The sequence below is a fragment of the Microtus pennsylvanicus genome, chromosome 4 (assembly GCF_037038515.1).
Source record: "Microtus pennsylvanicus isolate mMicPen1 chromosome 4, mMicPen1.hap1, whole genome shotgun sequence".
NCBI classification, from domain to species: domain Eukaryota; kingdom Metazoa; phylum Chordata; class Mammalia; order Rodentia; family Cricetidae; genus Microtus; species Microtus pennsylvanicus.
Genome location: NC_134582.1, coordinates 7,665,459 through 7,691,142, shown reverse-complemented (window position 1 = coordinate 7,691,142; position 25,684 = coordinate 7,665,459). Strand labels below are relative to the sequence as shown.

The 25,684-nt window shown below is 48.7% G+C and overlaps 1 protein-coding gene across 4 annotated transcripts in view; it reads right to left on the bottom strand.

Moving 5' to 3' along the window:
- Kcng2 (potassium voltage-gated channel modifier subfamily G member 2) overlaps positions 1-22,507 on the bottom strand; it is a 66,982-nt gene extending 44,475 nt beyond the window's left edge. The window contains exons 1-2 of one of the 4 annotated variants that reach the window (XM_075968181.1): positions 22,402-22,441; positions 38-193 (exon numbers count right to left, since the gene is read on the bottom strand). The gene's annotated coding sequence lies outside the window, so the exon portion shown is untranslated. Of the gene's footprint in view, positions 1-37; positions 194-22,027 lie in introns of all 4 variants that reach the window. The other 3 variants (XM_075968185.1, XM_075968180.1, XM_075968182.1) reach the window with 3 other exon arrangements.
- Positions 22,508-25,684: the final 3,177 nt, after the last annotated feature.

The window sequence follows — 25,684 nt, the reverse complement described above, 5'->3', positions numbered from 1 at the left end:
ACCCAAATCCCAGCCTTTCCCATCCAAGGGTCCTCACCAGACAGAACCTCCTCTGCCTCGCTCTCTGTTCACGCCACGTGTCCTGCTCCTTCAGGAAGAGGGCTTTGCTCTGTGCTGTGGATCCCACCCGCCCACAGTGGGAGGAATGGCTCTTCTCATTTCCTCTTTCCCAAGCTCCTCTGCCAGGTTCTCCCTTCTCCAGAAAGACAGAAACTCCCTCAGGCCTGTGGCTCTAGCCAGGCTATGTCTGTTTCTCACTCCCCAACCCATATCTCTGAAGGAGGGCCTCCACCCTACCACCGCCAAAGTGGTGCCTAACCCCAGGCTCACAGGCCTCGTGGGTCATCCATCTAAGGGTCCTAACTAGACAGAACCCCCTTCCAATGCCCTCTCTGCTTCGCTCTCTGTTTATGCCCATGTCCTGTTCTTCCCTGCCCTCCCTCCTGAAGGTTGCCCTTCAATTGCTGGCATCCCCACTGTGCTCCACTTCCTGAACCTTTAGCGGCTCCTCTGTTTAGCTTGGTTGACTCCTTGACTTAGAAAAGTGTCTGTTCAGCTTGGATGCTGTGACCACAACAGGATAAAAAAGAAACAGGATACTCATTCTTGGCTGTTTCCAGGACTTTACACTTCCCTGGAAGGCTGCAGTTTGTTCCTTCAGTCCAATCTGGTTTTCTAGCAAACTCCACCCACCGCAAAGCAGTCCCCGAGGCTGTCCCCTGGCAGCAGGAGTCTTTACTAAGGTGTTGCTGCTGTGACTCCCTGCTTGTGAGGGGACTGGAGTTCATCAGGAACACCAGCTGCTCTCTCTGCTGCCTTCCAAAGGGCAGTCACAATACGCAGCAACAGATCGTGTGGCGGTGGGGTGAAGTGGGTGTCAACAGAAGGCAAGGCCTTCAAAGACAGGCCCAGGAACTTCATGGTTCTGTTTCAGAAATAGTCTACAGCTAGCTGCCACTCTGAACATGCCCGATCTCATCTGTTTCAGAAATATAAAAGATCTCCTGCCCCAGCACACAGGCACTAATAACCACAAACCGACCAGGTACAAAGATGCTCAGCATTGGCATGTGTTTGACATGAGATGTCCCCCTAGACTCATATGCTGAAGCCTTTGTCCCCAGTGCTCAGGTACATATGAATAGCTACACAGACACACATATGTATGCACATGGACACAAAGACACAACCACACACAGAGACACACGAATGTGCAGACACAAGGACATACATAGACATAACAGATATACCGGCACACACAGACATACATGTTCTCACAGACACACATGCACACGTGTTCACACAGGCACATCCAAACAGACACACACACACAGACAGACACATATATGCTCATACGGGTATAAAGGCACGCACACAGGTATTTATACAGACACATGGATGCAAAGTGTGCACATATATGCATGTACAAACACATTTCCATGTGTACTCAGGCATCTCTGCATGCCTATATGCCTACGGGTTTTAAGAATATTGTGTTCCAGAATAGCTGTAACTGCTAATTCCGTTCCAGCACACAGGAAGAGGAGTATAATGAGTGCATTTGTATGCAAAGGCATGGGTAAGACCATTTTCCCCTCTGAAGTGGTTATTTACGTCAGCATTTTTGCTGTGGAGCCCAGAGAAGAGGGACTTAGGTCCAGCCCACGGAGCTCTGTCTGAGGAGCTGCAGGCAGTAAGGGTAACAGGGCATTACCACACTAAGAACACAGCCTCGCACCACCCCGGCATGCCTGAGAGTCCCTCTTCTCTGGACCTTGGATGCTGTTCTCTCTTTCATGAATATAAGTCCCGATAATCTTGAGCCCTCTTAAGGCTTCACATCTGAGAGTCATGGTAACCAACTACCAAGTCCTGGCCTCCTGCTCCACCAGGGGTTGGAGTGAATTCTTCCCAAGGCCAGGGAGACCATCTGCCTGTGAGATATTCACCCTGGATGGAAACCAACGAGCAGGTTGTTCAAAGGCAGAGATGATGACAGTGACAGGGAAACTAAGGATCTGATTTGGAATTCTCATGGTTGCTTGAGAAAAGGGTCCACTCCTGCCTGTCAGTGTGATAGGAGTGTGTCACTAGCGATGGCATGTCCTACACCAGGAAGAAACTTAGATGTGTGGGCAAGGTGTCCAGAGGGGACACTGGGGGCAAATGTGACTGTACACTGTAATACAAGGTGGGTGTGTACCAAGAGAGCCACCGAGGGCTGGGGTAGATACAGTCCTGACTGAGAGCCCACAGATTAAACCAGGTTCCTGAGAAGCAAACCCAGCACTTCACAGAAAATGACCAAAAACCAGGACACATTTCAGACAATTAAATTTTACTTTTTAAATTTTATGTATTAAGTTTACGGGAGCGTGAGGTGCTTATGTGAATGTCTGAACAAACGCTTGGTAGATGCACATCTTTGGAAGCCAGAGGTCAGCATCAGGTGATTTCTTTGATTTCTCCCCGGTTTATTTATTAAAAATTTAAAAATATCTATTTATTTCATGTACATGGATGTTTTGCCTACATGTATGTATGTGAACCACATTTGTGTCTGGTATGGATGGCGGTCAAAAGAAGGCATTAGGTCACCTGGAACTAGAGTTACAGATGTTTCTGAGCCACCACGTTAATGCTGGGAACTGAACCCGGGTTCTCTGCAAGAGCAACAAGTGCTCTTAACTGCTGAGCCATCTCCAGCTCCCCTGACCTCCACTCTAGTTTTTGAGTCAGGGTCTTGTATTGAACATGGCGCTCACTGATTGGCTAGGCTGGGTAACCATGAGCTCCAGAGAGACATTTTCCTCTGCAGAGCTGCGATTGCAGATGTGGGCTGCTGGGCATCACCTGAGCTCGGGTCCTCATGCTCGCATGACAGACTCTCTACCAACCGAGACATCTTCCCAGGCCCGAGAGTTTACTTCACAGTTATTATGGTTCTTTACTGATGATGTCTTTTCCAACTTTACTGAATAAATGAGTAATTATTTCAGGCCCCTCATCACGTGCAAGGCACACAGTGTTAAACTGGGGTGTCTGCTCCTCCATTCTGAAGACCACACTGTGCTATGTGGGTAGCTATGTATTAGGGCCAATGCTGGGCTCTCAACACCCTGCTAGCCTGGTTTCCAGGGGACACTCTTTAGGGGTTATGTATGGTCCCCAGACCTGGAACTGCTAACCTTTCCTTAGCATCAGCCTCCTTCACCTTGGCTTATGCTCAGAAAAACTCTTCTCAGTTTGGTACCAATGTTTTTGTATTTGTCACTCTTGGCAAATACAAAATCCTTCGCTTATGCCCCTGCACCCCAAGACCACAGGCATCGCATCAGCTGGACCTCCCTCCTGACAATATTTGAGGCACTCCAGGGGGCAGGCCCATGGAGTTGAAATGGACTCAGAAATCCAAGCCTTCCCTTAAGACTACGCATTTTCTTCAGTCTTCCCATTGGTTCTACCGGGAACAGTGCCCCGAGACAGCACTCGGGCGATAAACAGGTCATAGGGAGCCACTGATGCCAGGAGTGGACACCCGAGAAGCTTCGTAGTACACAGATTGGGTATGGAATTCCAGGCAATTTTCACTTCTTCCTTGGTTTTTCCCTGTTGTATTTTTCCCTTTAAGATTCTTTTGAACAAAAGATACAGGTAATTTTAGTAACAAGAGAAAGGAATGAAACCATTCCAGTTTTAGGAGAGAAAATATCATCTTACAGTTTTTTTTTTTATAGGAGAGTGTAGTCCCTGTGAAATGATAATGAGTCATTTTATGCACCCAAACCCTCATGGACATCCTGGTGTGAAGTCTGTGGCCATCCTGGGGGCGGGTGTGAAGCCTGTGAACGGCCTGGAGTCGGGTGTGAAGCCTGTGGACGGCCTGGAGTCGAATGGGAAGCCTGTGGACGGCCTGGAGTCGGGTGTGAAGCCTGTGAATGGCCTGGAGTTGGGTGTGAAGCCTGAGGTTGGGTGTGAAGCCTGTGGATGACCTGAGGTCGGGTGTGAAGCCTGTGGACGGCCTGGGGTCGGGTGGGAAGCCTGTGGACGGCCTGGGGTCAGCTAAGAGTCAGAGTGCATCAGGATGTTCGTGGTCCTGGGCTTGGTCCCTTCTTCTGCAGTTCCCAGCAACAAAGATGATATTCATGTTGCAAGTCTTGAACCCACAGGACAGAAGAACAAAAACACACCGCTGTACATGCCCATCAGGGTGTGCCAGCTGAGTGTGAGCAACACTCTGTCTCTTGCCACGTATGATTATTTCCATGGATGCCAAGAAAGCCCTCTCCAAATGCTCAGGGAGTCGAGGGTCAAGATGGATGAACTGCCAGGGTCTAAAGCCACTCTTGTGTCTAATGGGGAGGAATGAAAGCAAAGAGCAAGAGAACGACGGGACAGGGTTGAGAGGCAGCAGCCAAGCCTCTGCCTCAGAGGAGCAGCTGGTGGCGCAGGCTGGGCTGGGAGAGGCATGAGCACCTCTGTTTACAGACAGGACTGGAAGAGGGTGCAGACCTCAAGGATCTAGGGGACATGCCTTGAATGAATAAAGAGTCTATTAAAATGGCTGGTGATAAAATCCACAAACAGAGGGCATGGTGACTGAAAAGAAGTCTTCTTAAAATAACAAAAACAACAGCAGAAGAATAAGTTTCCCAAGGCGTGTGCACAGTTTCTTAACAAGGAGATCTGACAACATTCTGGAAACACAGAGGAGGCCTACGGGTGTGCTTAGTGGTCAAGTGCTGGCTGGGTATATGTAAGGCTTGGGTTCCATCCAATGTTGGAACAGTCAACTTGACACATGGAGTACAATCCTCTGTTCTTGGACAAGACAGCTCGACACTGTGATGTCTCCTCCCCCTTCTGAAAGACCCACGCAGAGGAGGATGCTGAGTATCCTGTTCTATCAGTTTCCACCTTTTTCACCTGAGACGGGATCTCACTGAACGTGGAGCTCACCACGCTCACCTAGACCAGCTGGCAAGAAGGCCCCAGCAATCCTCCTGTCTCCACATCCCCAGGTCTGGGGTTTCAGACATATGTGACCATCCTAGCTTTTGCCTGGGTGCCATCGATCCTAACTCAGAGTTACCCACTAAGCAAACCCCCCCCCCCACACACACTAGGATGCTCTCCTTTAGGCATTAATTATAAATTAAATCCTATCCACTCCCTGTAAAACAAAGTAAGTTAATTCTGAATGACGATACCTGAGTAATAAAGTACAGGCGTGGAAGGACACTGAGGAATTCTTGATAATGGGGTGACTAAGGACCAAACCCCACAGAGAACGAGGGACAATCAGAGGATAAAAATGGGCCTCAAGTGTCTGGGTGAAAATGTCTGTACTCACCCCTATTTAGGCACATGCCAACTGGCACATGACTGAAGAGCCCCTTGGTACCATGGGATGGTGTCGCTCAGCTGTGAGGCCACTCTGCGCCCAGTTCCCTGCAGGATGTCTAGGAGTGCTCAGCCCATCCCACTCTAGGATAGAACCCCAGAGCAACCTCAAATGCACACACAGGGCTCTTCACTGCGAAGCGGCTCTAGCAGGCAAGCAAAAGGAAGATTCCAATTCCTGGCACAGGAAAGAGTGTGGATAAACATGGGCACCCATAGGAACACAGTGCACCCATAGGGAAAGGGTCTGGCCGTCCCAGAGCAAGGCACAGGGACTACTATTGCAGAGGGAGAAGCCTTGGTGCAAAAGAACACTGGGTGGGTATAAGGGCAGTGGCCAGGGCTGAGGCACTGTACACACTGGTTCTGAGCTGTAGGTGGGAGGGAGGACAGGACCCAACAGGCCACTGTCTCTATAGTCAGTCACTGGTTCCCACCCCACAGACAGAACCACAGTCACATGACCATACACAGATACAAACAGGACAGCACCCATCCCAGGCAAGTGCAAAGCCCCCGGGAACTGTGGGCAGAACAGCATTCCAGTTACCAGATGATCATTAGGAACGGTGGGCACGAAGACAAAATCTATGACTGAAGGTCCTCATCAAACCAAAAAGGCCTCCCAGGCTGAGAAGAGCTCCCTTTTAAAATGTCAAGATTGTAAAGACCCAGACAAACCTGCAGAGTCATTAGAAAAGCAGGAGACCAAGAATTACAAACACGATGTGTCCCAGGTCTGGACAGAGCCCTTACAGTGAGCCAGTAGAGGAACAGACTATGTTGTTCATTCCATGAAGAGACACCAGCACTGGAGGACACCGGCTTAGAAAGCGGCACAAATTCCCCAATTCTTCTGCAAGTCTAAAAATACTGAAGCCCTAACTTTTCCAGCTTAAACCCTGGGGTCCTGGAAAGAAAAGCACCCCGAGTCAGAATTCGATGTGTTAACCTAAGTCTTCACACCCCAAATGCTCGTGTTGGGACTTCCTCACAAGCAAGGCCTTTCTAGAACAGCCCATCAAAATCTCAGAGGGTTTCAGAGAAATGGAAAAGGCTAATCTTAGTGCATATGGAGTCACAGTGGCCTGTGGGAAGCCCACATATTCTGGCATGGAAAGACCACACTGGAATCCTGCCCAGTTGCCAAAGGATCTAAAAAACTATAGCAGTTTTGACAGTGTGGGACCATAGTACAAAGAGTCCAGACATAGATCCTGGTCTACGGGCAGCACACTTGGGAAGGAGAGTATAGAACTGTCAGCAAGGAGTTGTCTGCACAAATGGTGCTGCAAAAGGGGACATCCACGTGCAGAAGGTCCAGCCTCACGCCACGTATGGCTTCATGACACGAACTACGCCACACAGCTCCGGGGACAGGAAAACCGAGAGCACAGCGTCTTTATCCGAAGGTCACCATTTCTCACGTAACAATGTGTGGGGGAGGGGTGCCGTGAAACATTTGACAACAGGAAGAGATTTCTAAATTCACAAACCATGGCAAATATTAACAAAATCAAATAAGACACGAATCCAAGCCATTCCCGGGATCGCTCATTTCTGCAACCTTAGTGCAGCCTAAGTGTTCAACACACGCGCTTTGCACCGTGCGTGCCAATCTGCCACACAATACCAATAAGCATCACCTAAAACACTTTGGCTCAGATTCAAGACCATTCTGTGCTATGAATTGCAGGGTTTTAACTGTACATGCGATGCTCTCCACTCTTACAGAAATATAATGGTCTAATCACAGAAAGAGACTTTTAATATATTCCTACTACCATTCCCGAGAATGTTAGAATACCCTGACACTCTGCTCTGTTAGAATATTTAATTTAAAAAGTCAGTATTTGAGCTGCTGACTTAAATTTTATTTAAAGAAAAAAGCCACTAAATGAACTTTGGCTTGAGATTAGCACAACATTTCCGACAACTTTTGAATGGTTCCTAAACATACATTGTCATTTTGTACTATATATTTATATTAAGTAGCATTCTCAACATTGTTAACTATAAGATTGAAACATTAGTCAACTGTGAAAAACACCAAAGATGCCCTGCAACCCACACAGTCATATCTTCAGGCAAGGCTCAACCTTCCGGTAAAAATAAACAAGTTCTTTATCACAGTAATATGCAAGTTTGCTTTCATCTTCAGTTCATGGTGAACATTAGATATTGTCTTAGTTAGGGTTTTTATTACTGTGACGAAACACCATGATCAAAAAGCAAGCTGGGGAGGAAAGGGTTTATTCAGCTTATACTTCCACTTTGCTGCTCATCACTGAAGAAAATCAGGATTGGAACTCAAACAAGGCAGGAACCTGTGGCAGAAGCTGATGCAGAGGCCATGAAGGGGAGTTGCTTACTGGTTTGTTCTGCATGGCTTGCCCAGCTTGCTTTCTTATAGAACCCAGAACCACTAGCCCAGGGATGGCTCCAACCACTGTGGGCTGGGCCCTCCCGCATTGATCACTAATTGAGACAATGCCTTACAGCTGAATCTCATGGAGGCATTTCCTCAACTGAGGCTCCTTCTCTCTGATGACTCTGGCTTGTGCCAAGTTGACACACAAAACCAGTAGTACAGATGTGTATAGATAGACACACACACACACACACACACACACACACCAAAGAATCTTTTTTTTTTAAATTCAGTATGATTATCAGTAAATGTTTTATCTCTATACCTACTGTGTATGTGTGTATATACATATCCAGGGTCACATAAAAATTTTCCGGGTGAGAAGGGATTGCAAATGGGAAAAGCTTAAGAAGCCTTGAATTAGACCAGGCCAAGTTATAAAGATGGAACGATTAGAATGTATGGTACGTGTGTGTGTGTGTGTGTGTGTGTGTGTGTGTGTGGTGGGGTTGGGGTTGTTTCTGTTTAGAGTAATGAAAATTTGGAGTGGAGGTAATGGCTGCATGATATGGTGAATGCAGTTGGTGCTACTGAATCGTACACTAAGATGGCTAAAATGTCACATCTGCCACTCGCATCTACACACATTTATGAAGAAGCACAGGACAGGCGGACTCTAGAGCGGCGGTCTCTGCCGGCTGGGCTCTGAGGCTCTCTCTATCCGGCAGCCTGGGGAGCGGCATCGGGCACTCTGGGGGTGGAGGCGGGTTGCCTGACAGAGGCTCGAGCCCAGGATTATTGCCAGAGCTGAGCTGTGCCTGATGGGGCCTGCAGCGCTCATCACAGAAGCACCTGACACTCCCCCGTGCTGTACGGTATAATTAGGGCCCCAGTGGAACTCTTGCCCACGCCTTTGGGTAATTTGTGTGTGGGTTGCTTAGATGTTCAGGACTAGAAAACACATTTTTTTTTTCTGGAAGAAATACTGTTTCCTGTGGGGATGGGATTTGTAGCTTGTATGTCCGAACCATGCTCCTGTCTCATCAGCTGAGGCTTTTACAGCTGAATGTGGTCTGAGATGAGTCAGGTCTCATCATCAGGACCAGAGCAGAGGCTCTCCTGGCCACTGTACCAGAGATGCCATAGACTGCCTGCCTTCCAGGAGGAAGCCAGATGCTTCCTCGGAGGGGCCTCTTCCTGGAACATGCCTCAACTATACCTTCTCTGAGAAGCTGATCCTGTGGTGGCCCAGGGGAACAGTTGGGGTCTGGCAGAAGGTGCCTGAGCAGCAACTCTGGCCTCATTATATTCCCAAATGAGGAGGGGACAATCTGTCCTGGTGGAAGTGAGCAGAGACCTAAGGAAGGAGTTGGTAAACTGGTGGGGGGGGGGGTTCAGGAGGCTATGGGTCCTGGAAAGGCTCAGACTCCCTCCCCCACTTCAGCTGCGCCATGCCTTCCAGGAAAGAACTGGAAATGGTTACCCGGTGATGACCTGAAGCCACCTTGCCTTGCACGGCTTCTAACCGGCTCATAAGTGGGAATGAGACACATAGTCTTGGGTTAAGCATGGTGGGGTAAGCCAAGGAGTCTCTGGATGGGGGAGATGTTGACTGGGGGATGAGGCCTCCTTCAACCCTCAGAAGGTCAAGAGGGAAGTTGTCAAAAGTAGAGCAAGGAGTTTGGAACTGCCAGAGCTACTGGAATGGTCCCCAGTGTCTCCTCCGCAGGCTGTGAGTAGTCTGGGGCCAGCACGGGAACAGTGTGCCTCTGGTGACAACGTACAAGAGTGACAGCCTGTGACAAGTCATGCCAGTCTGTTGAGAGCATGTAACAGTAGGGTGTCATCACTATGTGACAACAGGGTGTGATAGGACAACAGGAGGGGGTGACAACTGTGCGGCAGTGGGTGACACATGCCTTTTAGCTACCTCCCTGGAAGCCTTCAGGCAATGCTCTTCTGGGGATACACCATCTAACTCGGAATGCTAGACCTGGTGAGGCTGGGTCCTCATCACCTTCCTAGTGGCCCAGATGCCACCAGGGCTGCTGTGTCCCTTCCAACTCACGTGCTCTCTAAGGGTCCCCATGGTGTATGTAGGAAAGGCTCGGGGACCATTTCTTTATATCCCACTGGTCAGGCCCACAGCCAAGCCTTTGTAGGAACAATTTAACACAAGAGAAAGAGAAAGAGAGCGAGAAAGAGAGACATTACTCTCCTGTCTGTGCCTGCACATGTGTTAATTATCTCTTAATTCAATTTGAAACGAGCCCATTATCCACTTCTGGAAGAAAAACCGTGAGAGAGAATTACATAAATGCCTCATTCACACACCAACTTTGCTCAGAAAATTGAAAGAATCTTAATTAATAATCTCCAGGCGACAGGAAAGGAGAATCAGGGATGAAGGGAGGCGCTGCTCCAGGAGGATCCTTGGAGCAAGGGAAATGAGAGGCAAGAAGGAGAGTGGAAGGCACAGTCACAGCACCCTGGCTAACCATCGCCTCTTGAAGGACATCTGGGTCATTTCCCGTTTGGGCTTCTAGGAACATGTTTGGCACTGTAGAAACCTACGGCGAAGCTTTGTACGGGTGTTCTCTCCTTTGAAAGTTTAAAAATTATATGTATGGGGGGGCATGGACATGCACACACACATATTCACACACACACACACACACACACACGCCACAACATGCATGAGGAAGCCAAAGAACGGTCTGAGAGTACACTTGTTCCTTCCGCATGGGGGTCCTGGGGAGCCCCCTCAGACTACCATGCTTAGCAGAAGTGCCTTCACTCACTAGACATTCATGTTGGTCCTGTTTCTACTTTAAGACAGTGATTACAACGCTAAACCATATTGTTATATGCTTTTTTAGTTTTTTTCAGTTTTTTGGTTTTGTCTTGTTTTAACAAAAACACTAAGTGGTTTTCCACAGGCGCTGTACCAGCCTGTGTGAGCAATGGCTCCCCTGCCTCTCTGTCAGCGTTTGGTGTTGCCAGTATGTTTACTGTAGCCGTTTTGATAGATGGACCATGATACATCACACTTTGGTTTAATTTCCACATCCCTGAAGATTAATGATGTGGAATATGTTGTCATGACTATTTATCATCTGGATTTCCTCTTCTGTTCTCATATTTTGCCTAGTTTTAATTGGAGTTCCTTGACAGATTATTGATTCTTCATATTCTTGTTTTCTTTCATGAATGTATGGCTTGCAAATATATCCTCCTTCTCTGTAGTTTTCCATCCACGCTGTTAAAAGGGTCATTGTAGGGTAGTCTTTGATTCTAATAAGGTCTCATGTATCCGGTTTGTCTTCTATGGGTCTTGGTTTTAAATCTAAGATTTTTTTTTTTTTGCCTACTTTAGATCAGAAAGATGTTTTCCTAGTCATACATTTTGCATTTACACAGAGGTCTGTGCACCAGACTTCAGACTGCTGCTTGCTGCCAGGCCTGGGTGAGGGTCAGCCCAGTGCTTTACAGATGACCAATTGCTCCAGCATCTTGTACTGAGAAGGTCCACCACTGAACTGACTTGCCATTGAACTGACTTTTTTTTAAATATTTATATATTTATTTATTAGGTATACATTATTCTGTTTGCTTGTATGCCTGCAGGCCAGAAGAGGGCACCAGACCTCATTACAAATGGTTGTGAGCCACCGTGTGGTTGCTGGGAATTGAACTCAGGACCTTTGGAAGAGCAGGCAATGCTCTTAACCACTGAGCCATCTCTCCAGCCCTGAACTGACTTTGAAACAGCCCAAAACTCAGCTGGGCATAATGTATAGGCTCTGTGTCCTGTCGTTGATCTGTATACCCCTCCAGGACACAGTCAACAGCACTGTCTGGATGATGGTAGCTGGAGAGGAAGGACAAGTATGACCAGAAAGACCCCAGCCGCTATTAGCCTTTGTGGGGTTCTTTGGGCTGTTACGGCACACCTACTTTCCCTATGAGCTTCAGAATGAGGTTAATAAGCATATGTGCAATTCCTCTGGAAAACCGTGGGAATGTTCCCACAGGTGGTGCTAAACCTATTCATCAGTTTGGGAACCAACACCAGCACCACAGTCTTCTAATCCATGAACATGGTATGACTTTCAACTCAGGTGCCTCTTGGATATCTTCTCCCCTTTTTCTGTGGTATTAGGATAGGTCCCAGGGCCTCAAGCATGCTCAAGCTTCCCTTAGTACGACACTGCCATGCTCCCCATCATGATGATAATGGACTGAACCATTGAAACTGCAAACAAGCCACCCCAATTAAATGTTTTCTCTATAAGAGTTGCCATGGTCATGGTGTCTCTTCACAGCCATAAAACCCAAACTAAGACAGCACTCCCGGAGGGTTTTATTTGCAGTTTGCTGTTTCTATTCTGTCTGTTCATGTGGCCACCAGGTAACTGTAACTTCACCAAGTGAGTTAAGGAACATTCCCTCTTCTTCTGACATTTGGTAGAATTCTCCATGAAAAAACTCTCCGACCCTGGGGGGGGGCATCTCTTTTCCAGGAGTTTTAAAAGATCTGATTCAAATCTGGATGTAAATCACTGACTTTAACTCTTTTCTATTTCTGCTGTAAGCATCTGGTGATGTTAAGTTTCCTAAGTGCTCCAGTTCTGTCGTAAATATTTTGATTTGTTGTATTTTAATTTTCATTTAGTTATACGTATTTTTAGAAATTTCCTCTGAAACCAGGGATTGTAGGTCATGCTTGTAAACTCAGGAGGATGAGGTGAGAAGATAGTTAGAGGACATTCTGGGATACCTCGTGAGACTACTGCAAGACGATAATTCTTTTGACTTTTTCCTCTGGCTCACACTTATTTAAAATTAATCTATTCCATAGGCATCATTTATCATCCTGTGTCTGTGCTACCTCATTTAGTCTGTTTTCCAGCTCCGTACATTTACCTGAAATTTCATTTTTTTTAACAGCTGAATAAAATCCCATTGCATAGAGGTCGCATGATATCACCATCCACTCATTGGTTGCTGGATGATGAGTACGGACGGGTTGTGAATAGAGCATCTATGAACATGGATGAGCACGTGTCTCTGTAGTAGGAAGTGAGAGTCCTTTGTTTATCGTTCTCTGAGGAACTCCAGACCGCTTTCCAGTGTCCGCACCAATTCACACTCCCACCAATGCACAGTGCACGAGGGTTCTCTGTCCCCTACATCCTCACCAGCATTTGTTGTCCTTAGCTTTCTTAATCTTAGACGTTCTAACTACAGTAATACAAAATCTCAAAGCAATTTGCATTTTCATTCTCCTGATGGCTAAGGATGGCAAACACTTTTTAAAACAATTTTGTTTTTTAGTTTTTCGATACAGGATCTCTCTGTGTGGCCCTAGCTGTCCTTGAACTCTGTAGACCAGGCTGACCTTGAAATCACAGAGATCCACCTGCCTCTGACTCCCAAGTGCTGGGATTAAAGTTGTGCGCCACCACCGACCAACTTTAAAACAATTTTTAACCATCTGTATTTTGTCTGAGAACTTACTGTTCATTTCAATACTCTCCTTTTTAACTGAGTTGTTTTCTGGGTGTTTGATTTTTGAGTTTCCTGTGTATTGTAGAACTAATCCTCACTCGGCTTTAGCTGTCACTCTACAGTTTGCCTCCTCAGCTGACTAACAGTGTTGTCTACAGCACAGAAACTTTGTAACTTAATGCAGTTACACTTATTGGCTGGAGTCATCTTTCCTGAGCAACCAGAGTCCTGTCTAGGAATCCTTACTAAGCCTATTTGTTAACAAGCACTCCTTGCTCTTCCTTCTAGAAGTTTCAGAGTTCTGGGTCTAACTCTGAGATCTCTGATCCATTGGAATTGGTTGTGTGCAAGATGACAGGTTTCCCAACAACATTGGGTCCAGATGCTGTCTTTTGTTCAGTGTATGCTTTTGTCATCTTTGTCAAAACTCAAGAAGACTGCATGAACTCATAACTGAGCCCTCAATGGCATTCCATTGTCCATTGAGTCTATTTTGTGCTAGTACCATGCTGTTTGTAGTACTATGGTTTTGTAGTGTAACTTGAAACTGGGCACGGTGATGATACCTTCTGCTGTATTTATATTGTTCAGGATTGTTTTTGTTTTGTTTTGCTTGCTACCTGGGCTCATTTGTGCTTCTATATAAACTTTAAGATTAGAAAAAAATTTTGTGATGAATTGCATTGAAATGTTGATGGGAATTGCATTTAATCTATGGATTGCTTTTAGAAGAATAGCCATTTTCACAATATTGCTGAAGATAACGAACACAATAGTCATAAGACGTGGAGAAATCCAGTTGGTACTGACCTAGGAACATGTTCCCTGCCGAGTAGCTTGCATAGCACTGGAAGGTGCTATATGTTGGCGGTGGTGGTGGAGAAGTGATCAATGAGCAGTCTTACTCAGCTGAACCATGTGAACTGCAGTGATTACTATTGTGAGATAAGCCCATGGGGAGCCACAGTGGCACAGATGTCTTGAGGGTAACCAACTGCCTTCTGATTGGCCCTAAGGCCTGCTCCAGCAGAGGGAACATATGCTTGGCATTATAAAGCTGCTCAAGATCGTGAAGCAACTACCATTATTCTGCTGAACTGACATAATAAAGAAATGCCCTGTAAACTCATAGCTCCACTCCCATATTCGCACAGATCTCAGGCCTCAGCAGAGTTTCTTCGTGCAGCTGAGGGGGGTTAACATGGACAGACACTGATGACTGGTCACAGTTCAGAGGAGTGTCTGTGGAGAGCTTAATGACAAATGGGACATGTTTCTATCACACCTCCTCTGCAAGGCTCAGGAAGCATGAAAGAAGGGGCTGAAAGATGGTAAGAGCCAAAGGTCAGGGGTGATGAGAATGATGGGAATGAAACTGTGTCTTCTGAATGTGTCAGGGCTGCTGAACCCATGAACACAGCAGCTCTGTTGCCTGCGCAAGACTGAGGGCAGGTGACTTTGCAGCATGGAGCGAGAAGTGGCCCGTGAGCCCCCACTCCTAGTTTAGGGACTAGGGACAGCTGACGGTTTGGGGAAGAGAGAGATAGCTTACTTTAATGTGGCTCTTGGCAAGCTGAGCACACGCCAGCAGGTGGCCCAACACCCAGGGGTAGAAGGACAACACAAACTGGAGTGAATAGGTGATTAAACTCACTCCCCAGTCAAGGGTGGCCTTGAACCCCTGATCCTCCTGCCCTGTCCTATGCCAGCCCTCCCTCTTTTTCAAGTATTCCTTTAAAAAAATTCCCTTTGTCCCCTTTGCGCTGCCTTTTATCTCTTGGGCTATTTCTAAGTTCCTATTTAAAAAAAAAAACCTCGGATTGTGATAGATTTACATAAAGAAGACAAGACATGAAAGTCGGAAAAGGCCTAGAGGAAAGGGACTGGAAGGGGAGGTGCAGAAGGGAGTAACTGGGAGCCATGAATATGATTTAAAAAGTGCATTATATAATAAAGCACATTTTGTACACTAATTACACGCTGAGGAAACTAAACATGATTCCCCCTCCCCCTCAGATACACAGGAAATCTTCCCATATGAGATCAGGGCTCTTACAAAACTTCTGGAAGCTCCTTCCCCTGACTCAGGCAGAAAGCTGTCTCTGTCTTCCTTCAGCCCCGCAAAGAGTAAGGGGCTTCTCTGCTCCGAGCCCAGGCACATGACCATTGTGAGGCTGTGGCAGGTGGCATGCAGGAGGCGAGGACCTTGGGAAGAGCCCAAGGGCCCCATTGAACCCAAAATCACATGGATGGAAGAAGTTTAAAACTTCGCTGAAGGAAGCTTCTAGAAACGTACGGCAACTGTGCAGCTGGTTAAATTCTGGACTAGGTGAGTGCAGTTGCTCTTCCACTATCTGAAGTGGTATTTTAAGTAGCCACAAGGACCTGAAGCAAAAAAGGGCTGGCAATCACTTGGGTCTGGATGCCCCTCAGTAACACTGGTTTCTTGTCTATAGATAAACATCCCAACCTCAGGTTTTGATGACATCTCATTACGATGATGTCTAGAGACACAAGTGATGTCTGAGTGTTGGGTGTGCAAACATTCCACAGCTAACCTCAGGTCTGAGGGTCTGAGTCTGAGGGCAGAGGTTTCAGATTTACTCAACACAACGACAGAGGAGGGCTCCGTTGTTGCTGGAACTGCAAGACCCTGAACAGTCTCTGGATACTTGAGGACAAGTGGGAAGAAAATGGCAGAAACATTTCACTTATTAATTTTGTTGTTATAGCCTGAGCTGAGACACACAGCTAAAAACCGGCTGCCCTAGCTGACAAGGAAGAAAGGGACGTGTTTTCCTCCTTATTAATTTGCTAGGGGAGATGCGCATACCTGGCCTCTATGTCAGCCTGAAGAAAGTCATTACACAGTCTAAAAGCTGTGCCCGGGAGACAGAGCAAGAGAGGACTAACTTGGAGGGAGAAGCAGCCAGTGTTCTCCAGCTTCCTCCTAGCAAGGGTGAATCCTATCAGCACTTATCTTAAAAAGCATCAGAGGGCTGAAGAGATGGCTCAGTGGATAAAGGGTTTGCTGTGTAAGTATGAGGACCCGAGTTTGGATCCCCAGCTCCCACAGAAAATGTGGTAGTATGTCATAGCCCTAATACTGGTTGGAGGGAGGGGACAGACAGACAGATCCTAAGGGTTTGCTGTCAAGTCTGTCTAGGCCCCCAAAAAAATTACAGTAGAGGAAGACAGTTGATGTCACCCTCTGGCCTTCACCATCCCCCAACAATTAATCTGCTCATACCGCCTCCACACATGTGGCTACATATATACACATACAAGTGATCTCATACACACACACACACACACACACACACACACACACACTTATACATGCATCACTTTCAGAGATTCAGCCCATTATCATGGCGTGACATGATGGTGTGTACATAGACATTGTGCTAGAGAAGGAACTAACATTCCTACATCCTAACGCGCAGGCAACAGGAAGTGGTCTGAGACAGTGCATGTGGCTTGAGCATATATGAGACCTCAAAGTTCACCCCCACAGTGACACACTTCCTCCATCAAGACCATACCCACTCCAACAAAGCCACACCTCCTGATAGTGCCACTCCCTATGAGCTTATGGGGGCCAATTACATTCAAACTACCACAGGCTCTTACCATCTTAAACACACAGAGATCCGCCTGCTTCCGCCTTCCCATGCTGGGATTAAAGGCGTACACCACCATGCTCATCATCACCCTCTGTGGTTTCGAATATGGTTTAACCCATTCAGGAGTTCAGGCCCCTAAATGCTATTGTATTAAGGAGGTGAACCGCTACCCCCACTGTGTATCTAGGGGCGGAGTCTTTGGGAGGTAATTGGATTAGATGGAGTCGTCAGGGTGGAACTGTGGTTGGATCCTGATGGGTTCACAGAAGAGGAAATAAGGAGGCTTGAATATGGGATTGGGTAATGTCCCCCAGAGGCTCTCTTGGTCCCCGGCTGTTGGTGCTTTGGGAAAAGAAAAGAGTGAGACCTTGGAAGATGGAGCCTTGCTGGAGTGAGTCATTGGGGGCAGGCTTTCGGACTCCATATCCTGACCCCACTACCTATTCATACTCCGCTCCCAAAGTACGGCTATAACGTGACCAGCCAGCATCCTGACCTTGCCACCTTTTCTTCCCTGTTGGCTGCCATGTCTTTCCTTAGCATGACGGATTATATCTCTCTGGGACAGCGAGCCAGAAAGCAAAACCAAAAAGATCATCTAGTGTGTATAAAGTGGCCTACCTCAGATATCTTGTTATAGCATTGCTATAAAAGATGACTAACACCTATGCTATGCTCTGTTCTGGAACTATAGCCTGGAGAGATGCTGGCAAACACAGAGCATGCAGCTCAGGCTCTTTGCACCTCCTTCCGAGGCCTTCATATCAGCCCCACCCACCAGGCCTGTGTTCGCGAGTGTGCGCATGCGTACTCGTGTGTGAGTACGCACCCATGCGCATTTCTTTGTTTATACAATGAAAGCCTAGGTTTTAGCGGTCGAGGCATTTCCCCAGTTCGAGCACACGGATCCTAGCACAGGTTCTAGCTCATACCTGGGTGCATCCACTCACTGAGCTCACTTTGGTCACCTGGCACACACTTCACTGCCGTGAAGCCACCAAGCACCAGAGTGTCCGGTATGGCTCTGAAAGACAGGCAGCATGTGGCCAGCCATGGTGGGTGCAGAAAGTGATCTGGGGAGAAGCTTATGGCAGAGCTGTGTCAAAGAAAACAGATGGCAGAGAGACATCAAGATCATCTCCAAGTTCAGTGACATCAAATCGGTGACCGAAGCCTGTCTCTGTTAACACAGGTGGAGACCACAACCAGCTCCATCTACAGGGAACTGCTGTCAGAGGCAACCCCTCCCCTGAGGCACACTGCAGAGGGACCCGGATGACTTCCACAATACTCACATAGTGAAGATGTAAAGAGACTAAAGATGCTGATATACCACATGGTAAGGGAGTCCATCCCACACAAGCTTCCTGTGTAAAAAGCCAGGGTAATACATGAGGAGCCTTGCCTTCTGATACAGGAGGCTGAAGAAGCCCCAGAGACTCAGTGCCAGTGACGTACAGCAGACCTTAACTCCAACAAGGTGGAAAGTAAGGGGTAATAGCCGAGGTTATTCTCTGACCTTCACACACACGCTCTGAAAGACTTAGATCTACACACAGACACACACGCACAACACACAGACACACACACGCACACACACAGACAGACACACACTGGGAGACTGACTTAGGATCCATATTCATCTACATTCCTAGGCTCCACCTTCACCACCAAACTAGAGCACCCCCTCTCTACAACGCAGGGCAGGGATGGCCAAGTGGTATGCATGCCAGGCCGTCCGAAAGACCCTCTGCTTGAGAGGTAGAATGATATGTGGCAATACAGTGGACGCAGAACCCTGAGAAACCCAGCTGAGGAAGTTTTCACAGCCAGGAAGCCACTGGGAGAGTGGGGCAAAGAGTCAGGACAAGTGGATCCCACAGTCCTTCCCACCACAGCCAAGCCTTGACAAAAATAAATCTGCCTCTTAGGGATGGAATTCAGCTAAAACTGCCCCCGTATTCACATCAGCCAGAGGATTTGAAGGCTGAGCGGAGCCTCTGAATTCTAGCCTTTCAATTCAAAGCACCACTCGGGTCTAGTCTAACATCTAAATGCCGCTATTCAAATGTCTAAGGAGGTTGAGAGTATCCAGAAGTCACTGAGTTCTTGGGCTGCAGCCTGCACCCTGCCTTCCTCATTAGAGCCCAGATCTCGGGGAGCTGCCTTGGTAGAGGAAACTGGCATGCTGAGAAAGAGAGAGAGAGAGAGAGAGAGAGAGAGAGAGAGAGAGAGAGAGAGAGAGAGAGAGAGATGCTGTGCCCAAGACCAGGCCTCTGCTTTGCTGGCATGTCTGCCACTCTACAGGGAAGGAAGCAACACAAAATTGTCTGTACCACACTCGCATTTTAATCCGACTTTCTTTAAACTCGCAATCAAATCAAAATGTTGGGTATTTCTAACGAGCTGTGGTTTGTGTTTTACTACACGGGCAAATCTCCCTGAAGCTAGAATACAGCGCTGTCTTGTGGTACAGCCTCCAGTTCAGGACTGAGTTTGACATGAACCCTGCAGACTGCCCCACATCTGTGGACACGGAGCCCCATATCCGCTATACCCGTGTCCTCAGGGGAAGGTGACTGCTGACTGGATGGACGGCTGCTTTTCAAGTGTCTTCTTCCGAGCTGTTTAGGAAAGAGGGGGAGAGGATCCCCCCTCAAGCCCCATCATATCTCCCCCATCTCAGTGGAGATGTTAGTGTCTGTAGATGGTGTCTGGATGGTAAAGGACTGGCTCACTTCCTGGCCTGACTGGGAAACGTTAACCTCTGGAATTCTGCTTAAGGAAATTGGCGGGTTTGAGAGACTGCTGGGGTTCTTGTCACAGAACAGGATCCCAAGTGCCCTCAAGTTCTAGAAGATGAAGATGAGACCCCTGTTAAAGGGATTTCTGCCTCTGCCTCTGGGGGGCTGCAAGCCAGCTGTGGCTCGGTAGCTGTCAGCCACTGTGGAGGCTTCAGCGAACCAGCCCCTAGCAACATGGTTGCCCCTCCTCATGGTAGGCACTGGGGGCCATCTGAGGGCAGTCTCTGTTCAGTCAGATACTCCCACTCTAGCAGTGGGGAGCTCCCTGATACCCCACCCTTTCGAATGTCCCTGGATAGCGTTAGCTGTGAATGTTTCTGTTCCTCACCAAACGACCATCAGTGGGCAGGCACTCAGATCTCCAGCCCCCAAGTGCCATTTTGAACCAGAGGCCAGCTTCATCATTCAGATCCGCCCACCTTCAGTACCTCCATGCTCAGTGCCACACATCTGCTCCCCTCCAGTCTGCCCCCACATAATCTGCCCAGGGTTTCCGAGCTGACAACACTCTCCTCTCCGGGCATCCCATGGCTTGCCCTGCCCTTTGGGTGCCTGGTGAGACACACTTCGTCCAGAAGACCAGCCCAGTAGAAGGGGAAGGGAGGATCCCGGGCTTCATCATATCTGCCTCAATCCATCCTCCAGGATGCTTAGGACCTGCACTTGCCAGGGCAAACCCCAACATTTTATCATTTCCTATCAACCTATGTGTTTTATGGGACCTGCTAATTACGGCACGCACACCTGTAATTATGATAATGCCTCTCCCAGCCGTACACTAGGTAGAACCTCTTAATTATAACTCAAACAATTAATCAACCAGCACACATTTTCTGAGCATCTGGCCCACGCATGGCTCTGCCAGGCACTGGGAAAGGAAAACCACACAGCTCCGTTCTGTGTCAACTAGGAACTCGCTCTCCTCTCCCCCCTTGCCTCCACAAACACCCAACTTGGTTTTGTTATTTTGGTTTGTTTTGTTTAAATTATGGTAACTTCAAGGGGGGGTGTGTGAAAACTCGAAATGGAGTATACAAATTTGCACTGCCCTTGGAAAGCTGTCATTGGTCTCCCTAAAAAGACCCAGAAACGAGAGTTGTCCTGGACAGCACTGAGTGTGTGCCTCTTTGTCTGCCTAGACCATACAGAGCGGGGTCCCCCAAGAAGTGGGTTTCACCCCTGAATGTGCACCCCCCCGGGAGTCATAGCATAAGGGGACACTGCAATCCCATTGACAACCTACCCAAGCCGGTGAGAGGCCAGTGACTACCTACCCAAAGGGTCGGGTCAGTGAAAGTCCTGCATGGCCCTAGAGGGAAGCGAGGACAGTCCTCTTGCCTTTGAGGCTTATGGATTCCTCCCCACCCCCATCAGTGGAAATGAAAACCACTTGCTGAAGACAAATTCCTGTTGGGGTGGGTGGAGTGGGGTACTTAACTGACCCAAGGGCAGGGCCACAGTGTGAGCCACGACTTAATCACTCCCAGAGTTCCAGACTGGATCAAAATCCATTATTCACAGCATGCCATTGCTCCGGAAGCTGCCCTGGCCTTTTTTAGCCAAGGGCAAAGGAGAGACAAAGGAGGACAGAGGCTGCCGGAGAGGATTTCTAGGGCCTCCAAGGGCCAAGGACAAGGCTGCTTCTGAGCTTCTAAACTCCAGGGTCCAAGAGCAGGAGAATTTGGATGTGACCAAAAAGGTTCCGAGGACAGCACATGACCTCAGTGCTTCCTCGCGGGGCAGTGCTTCAAGAGTGAGAACTCGACTGAGACCTAGGGGCTTCCAAACTCTGAAATCCTTCGATGGCAAACATGTGTAGGGTGCCCTCAAAATCGCGAGGTTGGACAATCTTCCAGGGGGCAAAGGAACCAGCTCACCTTCCGCATACAATTGCCCAGGCTCAGAGCCCCTCAGCGCCCAACACTCCTCACTCTCGGGGCCACTGTCCCGACCAGAGGTAGCTGTCCGAGCCGGGGAGGACAGAGACTTCGCTGAATTCGGAGTGTGGAAGTCGATACCCGCACCCGCCCCGCATCCTATTCAAGCCGGCGCCCTCGTAGGTTAGAGAGGGAAGGGTAGCAGGACAGCCAAGCGTGCAAGGCGCGTGTGCGCGCGACTGCGCGTGTAAGCGGTGGGTGGGTGGGCGTTCACTTCACCGTCTCGGACCAGAAAAGGGAACCAGCACCGCGGACTCGCCCCAGTCACCTCTCCCCCGAAGCCGATGCGCACAGCCTTCGAGCCCGGGACTGTCCGGGAGAGCCCTGGTCCCTTTCCGGATGCAGACCTCCTGCGCCCTCCTCTCCCCTTCTTACCCAGGATCCGGTAGAACCGACGCGGGCAGACGGGGCGGCAGCAGGACCCAGTCTCCGGCAGCCGCCCGAACCTCCATGAAAGCGCACCACGCGGCCAAGCCCGATCCTCCGGCTTCCAGCGCGTGGAGCGCGGGCGACCCCGCTCCGCTTGCCCCAGCCCGGACCGACCCCTCGAGCGCCCCTCCGTGGGCTTCGGAGCCCTCAGCGCAGCTAGCTACCCTAACTGAACTGCGTTCCCTCCGGTGGCCGCCCGCGGACAGGTACCCACGCTCCGCTCGGACTCGGGAGCCCTTTCGCAGCTACGTCCCTATTCCCGAACGGTCCCAGGGCCGATAGGTGCAGACTCGGGTCATACACTGGAAATTCAACTTTACCTCCGGCGCGGGCTTCTGGCTGCTTGCTCCGCGTGCCCGGCCGTGGCTCCTCGGGGCGGAGCGCAGCGTCCCCAGAACCCACAGCTCAGAGTCCGGCACCGCCCCGTGAGCCGCCCCCGGGCCGCCCAGGCCAACGCGTCCCGGTTACGGTAGCGAGGCGCCCCCTCGTGCCCAAAGGGTCCCAGGGCGAGGACCCCCTCATGGCCGGGGGAGCTCGAGTTTGGCTTCTTTGGGCACCATGCGGGACCTTGGGACCATGGAAGGACAAAGACGTACGCTTCCGCACCCACACACCCAAACACATGGGCTTCTTCACTCACATTCAACCACACCCAGAAAGGAACACATAGCTACACAGGTACACACATATGAAGTCCCATGCTCACTAGTGCACCCATTCACCACCCGCCTACAACCTAGGGCACTCATACAAGTACAAGGCACACACTCATGGTTTATGCATAGCACTTGCTCACACACATTCGGGAGCTAAACGGTGCTCTCTAGTGCACACAGTCATACACACTGGCATGGCACACTCATTCTTACACACACCCGCACAGTCACTCATACCAAGTAAGGGGCTCACTCACTTGAACTCACACCGTGTGCCATTTGAGATGCTCGAACAGACTCCTACATACCCATGCCCCAAGAGAAGGAAGCAAAGCTCTTCCAAACAAACTCCAGAGACATTGGGAGGATGAGGTTTGAGTTTCCAGTCTATGGACAAGTTCCAACTGTGGATTCTGGAGGCACGCGTCAAGCAGGAGGTGTGGGCTTCGCGCTCTGATAGGGACCTTATATGGATCTGGTGGCAGGAGGCCTCTTGTGGCCGCTGTGTCATTGTTTGCGTGGAGATGGCAATGCTCTTTTCCAGCTTCTGTCCTGCACCAGGCCTGCAAGAGAGGGATTTTCTCCCTGGAAACCGTTCACTGGGTGTAGAGCTCAGGAGCCCGGGCACTGCTATCCCTGGAAGGCCACCATGTTCCGCAGGAAATGACTGCTTTTGGGACCTGTGCTCTTTGAGGCAGTCCCACTTGTCAACACACTCTATCTCTGGGGACAGGTGCTCCCGTCCAGCCCTCTGGATACTTGTGGCGACAGAGGCAGGACAGGCTGGGAATGCCTTTGATGCGATGATAAGCAGATTGAGATGCGGGGCAGCTCTCAGGAAACTGGCAGCCAGTGCCCAGCTGGTCCAGTTCTCACAGGGATACAGGGTTCCAGGTGATTTCTGGGCTTCTTATTCTCTGGCCCTGTGCTGTTCTTCCTGGTAGGAAAGGGCCAGATCCAGCTTTCAGACCCTCGCCTTGTGTCAAGTCTGTGGGTCACAGTGACCATGCACTGGACCTAACCCGTCTTCCTCACTTTTGCACACTCAGTACTTCTGTGTACTCAGCCAAAGCACTCATTATCCTTCCCTGGCACCCAGCACACCTGTAGATGACCCCATCTTTGTTCAACCCAAGTCCCTACATTTTCCATGTGGTTGTTGGTATTCATTTCCCTGATCCATTGCAATCTTCAGGGTTTTTTAATTCTTTAAAATATAGATTACAATTTTTCCTATTAAATTTTATCTCATTCATTTTTTATTTCTCCTGTTAGTGAGCCTGTCAGATGCTTTAGAATCTTAGCCTTACTCTGTCCCCTTAGCTCCCTGGACATCTACAAAACTGATTGGTTAGGGTGGTTTGTTCTCAGTGTGGGTGTGGTTTTCAATAGCGTGTGCGCTCTCTCTCTCTCTCTCTCTCTCTCTCTCTCTCTCTCTCTCTCTCTCACACACACACACACACACACACACACACACACACACGCTACAACCCAGCACTCCACCCCAGGGCAGGCTCTAATTCTGGCAAGAACTAACAGTTGTGGGCTCAGGTGTTATACCAGCCTCAATGCTGGTCCCCACTTGGCTGCTTTATCCATCCAATATTTCTCATGTGTTTTAGAATGATGGCAGCATTGATTGGCTATCCTTTGAAATTGAAATATAATTGATGCAATGTTTAAGCTGAGAAGCCTACTTCCAATATTACATACATCCCCAAACAGGACAACACGTATAACCCAACATGACTTCATCAGTATCTACCACCCCAATTCATGTTTTATAGATCGGGGCAGGTGAGCTCATCTGCCTCTGGCTTCATAGGAGTCTGCACCCCTTACCTCTGTCTGAGTACCCTTGTCTGTAGACTGAGAACGATGGCGAGAATTCTGTGTTGTTCCCTTTGGTAACTGAATGGAGTAATGGGAATGCCAGGCCCTCTGTAAAGGCACTGAAACTGTTAAAAACTTGCAAAACACTGAAATGGAATGTTACAAGTTTTGTAAAAATGTTTCAGGAAGGTTGACACACTAACCGTTGCCGCAGTGGAGAGAACTTGGGATGCAGGATCCAGCAGGTGTGGTGAGGTCACCGGTTCAGCTTCCTGCCCTAGGAACCGTGGTGTCTCCAGGCATAGTGGTATTCTAAGGAGTGTTCATTCAGACAACCAACTTTCCATGTAGGCAGACTGCCTGTGCTTCTTCCAGCCAGCCTCTATCTCTCCAGGTCCCATAATCCCAATTCTCATTGCTTCATCTCTGGACTTCTGAGTATGTTTGTCTTAGACGGTACCAGAAGAATCTGACTAGGGAAGACATGGGACATTCTGTTGGCTGCTGATGCCACCATGAGCTTCTCCCACCAATATGGAAGCCCTGGGAAGTTGGTGGGAAGTAGTAGTGACCCTGCCAACATGGGCTTACTCTTTTTTTTTCTAAATGACATGATGCTCACATCTGGGTGAGGCGTTAACACTTTGGGGTAGCCACTGTTTCAGGAAGGAGGGATCTTCTAGAATGGTTTCTGTCTATGGTACATTATTATTATAGGGGAAAAAGAATCAGCTTGCAAAGAATCAACACAAAAGGGGAAATAGCAAACTTCTCGTAGCTCTGTTATGTAAACCACTGTTAATATTTTGGTCCTATTTTGACACCAAAACATTTGGGTCATTTTTATGTAAAAATACTTTGGGTTCATTTATATACAATAATAGCATTGTAACATATACTGGCATTTCACCACCTAACAGGTAACGAATGTTCCCCATGTTTCCACAGTCCCACATAAAAGTTAGGAGTTACTGAAACGGACTTCCAGTCTCTGGGACTTGTACCATGCCTTATTAATCGACGTGGTATTCTTTCCAACTTTCCACTCTCAAAGAACTTTACCTTCATAGGCGTATTTGGGGTTCCTCTCTTGGCTATGTTAACGTATTACCTA